Source organism: Coregonus clupeaformis, unplaced genomic scaffold, assembly GCF_020615455.1.
Source record: "Coregonus clupeaformis isolate EN_2021a unplaced genomic scaffold, ASM2061545v1 scaf0088, whole genome shotgun sequence".
NCBI lineage: Eukaryota > Metazoa > Chordata > Actinopteri > Salmoniformes > Salmonidae > Coregonus > Coregonus clupeaformis.
Window position 1 is genome coordinate 432,125 of NW_025533543.1, and position 7,703 is coordinate 439,827.

A 7,703-nucleotide genomic window follows, 5' to 3' on the forward strand; every position below is an offset into this window, starting at 1 on the left:
TACAAGACCCATACCAGTCAACCATATTGTACATGGACTGCTATTTGTTTTAGGACACTGAGAAGGACAGGCGTGGGAAGGTTTTTAGAAATGTTGGCAAATTTATAAAAAATAAAAAACTGATATTACATTTACATAAGTATTCAGACCCTTTACTCAGTACTTTGTTGAAGCACCTTTGGCAGCGATTACAGCCTCGAGTCTTCTTGGGTATGATGCTACAAGCTTGGTATTTGGGCAGTTTCTTCCATTCTTCTCTGCAGATCCTCTCAAGCTCTGTCAGGTTGGATGGGGAGCGTCTCTGCACAGCTATTTTCAGGTCTCTCCAGAGATGTTTGATCGGGTTCAAGTCCGGGCTCTGGCTGGGCCACTCAAGGACATTCAGATACTTGTCCCGAAGCCACACCTGCGTTGTCTTGGCTGTGTGCTTAGGGTCGTTGTCCTCTTGGAAGGTGAACCTTTGCCCCAGTCTGAGGTCCTGAGCGCTCTGGAGCAGGTTTTCATCAAGGATCTCTGTACTTTGCTCCGTTCATCTTTCCTTCGATACTGACTAGTCTCTCAGTCCCTGCCGCTGAAAAACATCCCCACAGCATGATGCTGCCACCACCATGCTTCACCGTAGGGATGGTGCCAGGTTTCCTCCAGACGTGACGCTTGGCATTCAGGCCAAAGAGTTCAATCTTGGTTTCATCAGATCAGAGAATCTTGTTTCTCATGGTCTGAGAGTCTTTAGGTGCCTTTTGACAAACTCCAAGCGGGCTGTCATGTGCCTTTTACTGAGGAGTGGCTTCCGTCTGGCCACTCTACCATAAAGGCCTGATTGGTGGAGTGCTGCAGAGATGTTTGTCCTTCTGGAAGGTTCTCCCATCTCCACAGAGGAACTCTGGAGCGCTGTCAGTGACCATTGGGTTCTTGGTCACCTCCCTGACCAAGGCCCTTCTCCCCTGATTGCTCAGTTTGGCTGGGCGGCCAGCTCTAGGAAGGGTCTTGGTGGTTCCAAACTTTTTCCATTTAAGAATGATGGAGGACACTGTGTTCTTGGGGACCTTCAATGCTGCAGAATTGTTTTGGTATTCTTCCCCAGATCTGTGCCTCGACACAATCCTGTCTCGGAGCTCTACGGACAATTCCTTCGACCTCATGGCTTGGTTTTTGCTCTGACATGCAATGTCAACTGTGGGACCTTATATAGACAGGTGTGTGCCTTTCCAAATCATGTCCAATCAATTGAATTTACCACAGTCGGACTCCAATCAATTTGTAGAAACATCTCAAGGATGATCAATGGAAACAGGATGCACCTGAGCTCAATTTCGAGTCTCATAGCAAAGGGTCTGAAAAAAGTATTTGATCCCCTGCTGATTTTGTACGTTTGCCCACTGACAAAGAAATTATCAGTCTATAATTTTAATGGTAGGTTTATTTGAACAGTGAGAGACAGAATAACAACAACAAAATCCAGAAAAACGCATGTCAAAAATGTTATAAATTGATTTGCATTTTAATGAGGGAAATAAGTATTTGACCCCCTCACAATCAGAAAGATTTCTGGCTCCCAGGTGTCTTTTATACAGGTAACGAGCTGGGATTAGGAGCACACTCTTAAAGGGAGTGCTCCTAATCTCAGTTTGTTACCTGTATAAAAGACACCTGTCCACAGAAGCAATCAATCAATCAGATTCCAAACTCTCCACCATGGCTAAGACCAAAGAGCTCTCCAAGGATGTCAGGGACAAGATTGTAGACCTACACAAGGCTGGAATGGGCTACAAGAACATCGCCAAGCAGCTTGGTGAGAAGGTGACAACAGTTGGTGCGATTATTCGCAAATGGAAGAAACACAAAAGAACTGTCAATCTCCCTCGGCCTGGGGCTCCATGCAAGATCTCACCTCGTGGAGTTGCAATGATCATGAGAACGGTGAGGAATCAGCCCAGAACTACACGGGAGGATCTTGTCAATGATCTCAAGGCAGCTGGGACCATAGTCACCAAGAAAACAATTGGTAACACACTACACCGTAAAGGACTGAAATCCTGCAGCGCCCACAAGGTACCCCTGCTCAAGAAAGCACATATACAGGCCCGTCTGAAGTTTGCCAATGAACATCTGAATGATTCAGAGGAGAACTGGGTGAAAGTGTTGTGGTCAGATGAGACCAAAATGGAGCTCTTTGGCATCAACTCAACTCGCCGTGTTTGGAGGAGGAGGAATGCTGCCTATGACCCCAAGAACACCATCCCCACCGTCAAACATTGAGGTGGAAATATTATGCTTTGGGGGTGTTTTTCTGCTAAGGGGACAGGACAACTTCACCGCATCAAAGGGACGATGGACGGGGCCATATACCTTCAAATCTTGGGTGAGAACCTCCTTCCCTCAGCCAGGGCATTGAAAATGGGTTGTGGATGGGTATTCCAGCATGACAATGACCCAAAACACACGGCCAAGGCAACAAAGGAGTGGCTCAAGAAGAAGCACATTAAGGTCCTGGAGTGGCCTAGCCAGTCTCCAGACCTTAATCCCATAGAAAATCTGTGGACGGAGCTGAAGGTTCGAGTTGCCAAACGTCAGCCTCGAAACCTTAATGACTTGGAGAAGATCTGCAAAGAGGAGTGGGACAAAATCCCTCCTGAGATGTGTGGAAACCTGGTGGCCAACTACAAGAAACGTCTGACCTCTGTGATTGCCAACAAGGGTTTTGCCACCAAGTACTAAGTAATGTTTTGCAGAGGGATGAAATACTTATTTCCCTCATTAAAATGCTAATCAATTTATAACATTTTTGACATGCGTTTTTCTGGATTTTTTTGTTGTTATTCTGTCTCTCACTGTTCAAATAAACCTACCATTAAAATTATAGACTGATCATTTCTTTGTCAGTGGGCAAACATACACAATCAGCAGGGGATCAAATATATAGTACCTTATCACCTCTACTTTGTAACAAATGTGTATGTAGGTCATGATAGTACAGTTACAGACAAATAGCCGGCTGTGAATTCAATAAGTAGGTGATTATATTTAATGAATGTATACTTGACTTGTTGACTATTGATTAGAACATTACATTTACGTCATTTAGCAGACGCACTTATCCAGAGCGACTTACAGTTAGTGAGTGCATACATTTTTTATACTGGCCCCCCGTGGGAATCGAATCCACAACCCTGGCGTTGCAAGTGCCATGCTCTACCAACTGAGCTACAGGAGGCCTTATGATTGTGTTGTTTTTGGTTGTATTGCAAAGTGACAGCCATAATAACTTGCAGGTTGAGATGTCCAATTTGGCTAAAAAGAAGGTCAAGTCAGTGAGAGATGTTTGCTTCCCTGGACATCCTGTGTATGGCCACCAGATGGAGCTAAAGTCTACAGATGGTAAACTGCGTTGTCATGGTTGCTGTAACTCTACGTCTATCCTACTGGTCTTTCTACTTCGTGATCGACTGTAAAGCTCTGGGTAGAAATTGCCCTTTTTCTCAGATCCAGGATCATCATACCCTCACCAAATCTTAACCATTACTGTTAGAGGATTGGGAAAACACACTCCCACGGTAAATCAATCCCACAAATTGAATCTGATCCCAGACTTGAAGACGCGTCATTTGCTAAATTAATCTGTCTGATTTAATTGAAATTCAAAAGAAATTGGCCCAAAACCAAACCCTATGAGCACTGAGCGAGAATGAAAAAAGAGGTCTGTGCTGTAGCCTACAGTAGCACCTCTATTATTGAATTCAAATAACCTTTATCACATAATGACAGAGATAAACATCTATTTACTTATTCGAGACATTTTGCCCAGTTCATACTTAATGGGATGTCGCAGCAGCTCGTTGCTCCAGGACAGACAGAGCATGTGGCCGGAATAATGTTACTCTAGGATTAGGCCCACAGCTCTTCTGTATTGTGTTACGTGTGAATGTCTCCCGAGGGTCTGCTGCAGGGAGAGTCCAATTCTAAAACCGTCCAAACAAGCCGCTGGCCATGCCTCTGTAATTATAGGGTGTGTCCCAAATATAGCACTCTATTTTCTTTATAGTGCACTACTTTTGACCAGGGAGTAAGGTGCCATTGAGAGACGCACATATACCGAATGTCCTCTTGTCACATGAGGATACCAAATAATGTGGCTATATCTCTGCCAATCATGGAATGATGCCCATCTCGGGGAAAACACAAAGCAGGGCTCCATAATCAGGAATATTGTGTTTGTGTGAGTTGATGAGATGTTGTAATGTCGGAAATTATGAATAATCCTAAATACATACAGTTGAAGTCGGAAGTTTACATACACTTAGGTTGGAATCATTAAAACTAATTTTTCAACCATGCCACAAATTTCTTGTTAACAAACTATAGTTTTGTCAAGTCGGTTAGGACATCTACTTTGTGCATGACACAAGTAAGTTTTCCAACAATTGTTTACAGACAGATTATTTAACTTATAATTCACTGTATCACAATTCCAGTGGGTCAGAAGTTTACATACACTAAGTTGACTGTGCCTTTAAACAGCTTGGAAAATTCCAGAAAATGATGTCACCTTTTGAGTCAATTGGAGGTGTACCTGTGGATGTATTTCAAGGGCTACCTTCAAACTCAGTGCCTCTTTACTTGACATCATGGGAAAATCAAAATAAATCAGCCAAGACCTCAGAAAAAAATGTGTAGACCTCCACAAGTCTGGTTCATCCTTGGGAGCAATTTCCAAACGCCTGAAGGTACCACGTTCATCAGTACAAACAACAGTATGCAAGTATAAACACCATGGGACCATGCAGCCTTCATACCGCTCAGGAAGGAGACGCGTTCTGTCTCCTAGAGATGAACGTACTTTGGTGCGAAAAGTGCAAATCAATCCCAGAACAACAGCAAAGGACCTTGTGAAGATGCTGGAGGAAACAGGTACAAAAGTATCTATATCCACAGTAAAACGAGTCCTAAATCGGCATAACCTGAAAGGCCGCTCAGCAAGGAAGAAGCCACTGCTCCAAAACTGCCATAAAAAAGCCAGACTACGGTTTGCAACTGCACATGGGGACAAAGATCGTAATTTTTATGAGAAATGTCCTCTGGTCTGATGAAACAAAAATAGAACTGTTTGGCCATAATGACCATCGTTATGTTTGGAGGAAAAAGGGGATAGCTTGCAAGCCGAAGAACACCATCCCAACCGTGAAGCACGGGGGTGGCAGCATCATGCTGTGGGGGTGCTTTGCTGCAGGAGGGACTGGTGCACTTCACAAAATAGATGGCAACAATTATGTGGATATATTGAAGCAACATCTCAAGACATCAGTCAGGAAGTTAAAGCTGGGTCGCAAATGGGTCTTCCAAATGGACAATGACCCCAAGCATACTTCCAAAGTTGTGGCAAAATGGCTTAAGGACAACAAGGTAAAGGTATTGGAGTGGCCATCACAAAGCCCTGACCTCAATCCTATAGAACATTTGTGGGCAGAACTGAAAAAGCGTGTGCGAGCAAGGAGGCCTACAAACCTGACTCTCAGTTACACCAGCTCTGTCAGGAGGAATGGACCAAAATTCACCCAACGTATTGTGGGAATCTTGTGGAAGGCTACCCAAAACGTTTGACCCAAGTTAAACAATTTAAAGGCAATGCTACTAAATACTAATTGAGTGTATGTAAACTTCTGACCCACTGGGAATGTGATGAAAGAAATAAAAGCTGAAATAAATCTCTCTACTAAAAAGCGTGTGCGAGCAAGGAGGCCTACAAACCTGACTCAGTTACACCAGCTCTGTCAGGAGGAATGGACCAAAATTCACCCAACGTATTGTGGGAATCTTGTGGAAGGCTACCCAAAACGTTTGACCCAAGTTAAACAATTTAAAGGCAATGCTACTAAATACTAATTGAGTGTATGTAAACTTCTGACCCACTGGGAATGTGATGAAAGAAATAAAAGCTGAAATAAATCTCTCTACTATTATTTCACATTCTTAAAATAAAGTGGTGATCCTAACTGACCTAAGACAGGGAATTTTTACTAGGATTAAATGTCAGGAATTGTGAAAAACTGAGTTTCAATGTATTTGGCTAAGGTGTATGTAAACTTCCGACTTCAACTGTTTCATTGCCTTTTGAGAATTGTAAAGGGTTGTCTTTTTCAAACTGAACAAACAAGGATATGGCTTGAATTGATTGGTGCTCATACTGTTGGCTGCCTTTTTGCTACCATTCACAGTTTTTAATTATGAGGAAAGTGATTTACTAAATGACTAATTACATGCTTCATTGTTCATGGGGATATTTAATTAGGGAACAGCAACTTCGGTAGTAGCATGTCTTTCAGGGTAGGTAACAACACATATGCCACGCTGATCCTCAACACGGGGGCCCCTCAGGGGTGCATGCTCAGTCCCCTCCTGTACTCCCTGTTCACCCATGACTGCATGGCCAGGCACGACTCCAACACCATCATTAAGTTTGCTGACGACACAACATTGGTACGCCTGATCACCGACAACGATGAGACAGCCTATAGGGAGGCAGTCAGAGACCTGGCCGTGTGGTGCCAGGATAACAACCTCTCACTCAACATGATCAAGACAAAGGAGATGATTGTGGACTGCAGGAAAAAAAGAGGACTGAGCACGCCCCCATTCTAATCGACGGGGCTGTAGTGGAACAGGTTGAGAGCTTCAAGTTCCTTGGTGTCCACATCACCAACGAACTATCATGGTCCAAACATACCAAGACAGTCGTGAAGAGGGCACGACAAAGCCTATTCCCCCTCAGGAGACTGAAAAGATTTGGCATGGGTCCTCAGATCCTCAAAATGTTCTACAGCTGCACCATCGAGAGCATCCTGACTGGTTGCATCACCGCCTGGTATGGCAACTGCTTGGCCTCCGACTGCAAGGCACTACAGAGCGTAGTGCATACGGCCCAGTACATCACTGGGGCCAAGCTTCCTGCCATCCAGGACCTCTATACCAGGCTGTGTCAGAGGAAGGCCCTCAAAATTGTCAAAGACTCCAGCCACCCTAGTCATAGACTGTTCTCTCTGCTACTGCACGGCAAGCGGTACCGGAGCGCCATGTCTAGGTCCAAAAGGCTTCTCAACAGCTTCTACCCCCAAGCCATAAAACTCCTGAACAGCTAATCATGGCTATCCGGACTATTTGCACTGCCCCCCCCCCACCCCATCCCCCTCTTTTACGCTGCTGCTACTCTGTTTATTATTTATGCATAGTCACTTTAACTCTACCCACATGTACATATTACCTCAATTACCTTGACTAGCCGGTGCCCCCGCACATTGACTCTGCACCGGTACCCCCTGTATATAGCCTCCTTACTGTTATTTTACTGCTGCTCTTTAATTATTTTTTTGTTATAAATTTTTTCAACAATGAGATATTAATCTCCCAGAATGGACCTAGACTGAATTTGACATTGGCTGGTGTCATAGTTTTTTTTCGTGTTGGCACGGCAGATTTTAATCTCTATTTCATAAACATAAACTCTGTTTATAATGTTTATGGTAACCAAGTGAATCAAAATACTGACTGATCAGGAGTATTCAATGTGCCTTCCCACTGACCTCCTCAGCCCTTTGTTCTGGTGGCTTGTCATCGCAAAGACAAAGCCATCGAGCATAATTAATTTATGAAAACCAATTCTGCATGTGATACATATGTATTCCTGAGCATTTTCTTTGAATTGAAATGCT